The 2,763-nt window shown below is 39.4% G+C and overlaps 1 protein-coding gene across 1 annotated transcript in view; it reads right to left on the reverse strand.

Moving 5' to 3' along the window:
* LOC101860810 overlaps positions 1 to 978 on the reverse strand; it is a gene marked incomplete at its 3' end in the record, with an annotated part of 30,644 nt that extends 29,666 nt beyond the window's left edge. The window contains 1 exon segment of the mRNA XM_013082395.1: positions 831 to 978.
* Positions 979 to 2,763: the final 1,785 nt, after the last annotated feature.

Here is a 2,763-nt window from a genome sequence, read left to right on the forward strand (position 1 = left end):
TCCCCCCCCCCCCTCTTTTTTTTAAACTAATAAAAAGAAAGTAAAAGAAATAAACATGTTTTAAAAAATGAAGATACTAATGAAAAACAAATTTGAAATAAAGCGAAAAAATAGAATATAATTCAAAAGATAAAAATGATATATAATACATTTTAAAAAGCATATAAGAAAAGAGGTAAAATTTGCAAAAACGGCCACTAAAACTTTGGAGTTTCCAAAGCTTGAGAGTCCTCGTCGGAAGCTGCAAAGTCACTTTTCTAAATATACATCTAGATCTATCTTTCACAGAGGATTTTTCAGTTGAAATAACACAGAAAAGAGTTCTAAAATGGACATAAAAGGTGCTGAGCCAAAAAATAAAATCGATAAAAACTGCCTAACGGTTGAAAAATGTCAATTTCTTCAATTTCATTATTTTTGACGAGTGTCTGACTTCACCACAATGACCTACAAAAATCATGCCCAAAGCGTATGTGTCATATTTTTACAGGGCATAACAATATCTTTGTTCCATAAAAATCAAAAGCTCTAATCCTTCTTTCTCTGAGCCGGCATAATTATTAGGTAGCAATTATAATTTGGGTTCATTTCTGTCCTTGGAAACCAAATGTCTCCTTGGGGATTAAAATTGGAGTTGTCTTTTTTCGTAACTGTTTTTATTGTTATTAATCCCCTGAACCGAGATGATAAAACTTACTAGATGTTTTGAGAACTGAGCTTCCACAAAACTGTTGTGACGTTCGTCAGCTTCTTTCTCTTTCTAACCCCCTTGTTGTTTATTTACCTTCCTGCGCACACAAAAATAGGGTATTTCACAATATAAAGCGCACTCCCGTATTCCTTCCGAAAGACATCCGAAATCCTGCTCGCTTTCCTGTGACTGTTGGGGAAGGGCACCGTGTTCGGCGTCCTTTTTGTCTCACTATCAGATATTTGATATGGCCTCTCGATGTTCCGTTCCCCCTTTTCAAAGCACAGTTGAGCGTGATCTGGCGTCGACTTAATAATGAATGCGAGCATGTGTGTGTGTACCACAAAAGGTTGAAGTCTAACACACAGCGTTGTAGGGGACATGTGATAGCTCAAGCGGAACGGGCTGCTGTATTGTATCAAGAAATACAATATCTTTTTTACAGAGAGAATAAAAAAAGACAAAAAGCAGACAACCGAGTTTCACATGTGTCCGTGTTGTTGTGACACGGCGCATAGTAGTGGCAAGGCGCAGAAAATCGAGGTCGAATCTAATAAAGGTAAGGAATAATTTTTATCGGGTGTCTCACTCTCTGTACTGGACGTTGTCTCTCGGATTGGCCCTGGCAGGCAGATTGGAAGGCCGCCTCCTAAATGATTTAAATTGTACCGATTTTGGATTAGGGTTGTGGGGGGGGGTATGTTAAAGACCCACTTTAAGAAAAAAATAAACATGTCAAAATGGTACTAGAATGAAGACACGCAATGTGGAAACACTTACCGTAAGTTACAGTCAACGTACGAATTAATATGTTGTATTTCTTAAAAATCACCTGCAGCGTTCTTCTGCTTTTTTCTTCATGTGCCACAGTTGCAAAATACATCAGCAATCATGGTTTGTCTTTTATTCCTTCTATGCCTGGATGTGCTATGGAAAAAAACAACTCGACAATGTCCTGATCTATTCACGTCACCCGATTCTTCAAGTTCTCTCACCAAAGCTGTTCTTTTTCTACCTGAATCATTACACAACAGTTATCGATCAGGAATACGCATATAGTATCTCAAAAAGAGCAAACCGGAGATTTAAAAAATAGCAGGTCCGGGAGGGGGAGGGGGGAGAAGTGTGGGGGGTTGGGTGGGATAACGTGGTGCGTGGACCTTCCATCCCTTGATAAGAAACACAAAAGGAGCCACAAGAATGTCACACGAACAAGGATTGACCGGACAAAAGACCCAGGTCACAATCCCTGATCTCACCTGAACTTACTCAGCTAAAAACAGCACCTGGCCAGAGATAGCTTATGTCTCGAAGCGGAGATTAATGACTTAATAAGTTTGTGAAGTCGGTCACCTCAATTTCACATGCACGTACCGCTTGCTCTAGTAGAATATTATGACTGTACTGTATTATACGAGGTCTGTCCCAGAAATAAGTTTCCCTGTTCTGTAAAACAAACACGTTTTCATCTCTGTATTGAGACCAACGATTGTTATTTTGAATAAGAAACATCTTGCTGTTAATACAAAATGTCATGTCTGTAAGCTAGAAAATGTTGATTTTGCAGAACAGGGACATGTACTTCAGGTAAAGACCTTGTATAGGTATAACGGCCCTTTCAACAATGTAAGATTATTTAAGAGGTAAGGCCTCCAAATTCAACGTCATTCTCCAAAAGGACCGAACTGAACGAGAGAAGAGTCTTAAAAACTCATCAAAAACAACCAAAGCTAAGAAAATTCCCTTGAGGATTCGAACAAAGACAATCCATTTCAAAATTCAACATGATACCTACTGAGCTATCGGCGCGCCTCCAGGTATAAGTCGGAGGCTCACATTTTTCTGTAAAAATAAACTGAAGCCCTCCATTCGGAGCTCCTTAGACATATTATAATAGCTGACATCCGGGGTATCCACTTTCCATAAGTTGACAATTGGGTCCCATGACGTCATGAACCAAAACACGTTTAACATATCTTGAGAATTGTGTGTTGGGGGGGGGGGGGCAGATGGAAGGGGGACGAACATGAATACAACAGTGAACCCCTTTTAGACTACGTGAAACAGCTTCA

Source organism: Aplysia californica, unplaced genomic scaffold (genome assembly GCF_000002075.1).
Source record: "Aplysia californica isolate F4 #8 unplaced genomic scaffold, AplCal3.0 scaffold00172, whole genome shotgun sequence".
In the NCBI taxonomy this organism is placed as follows: domain Eukaryota; kingdom Metazoa; phylum Mollusca; class Gastropoda; order Aplysiida; family Aplysiidae; genus Aplysia; species Aplysia californica.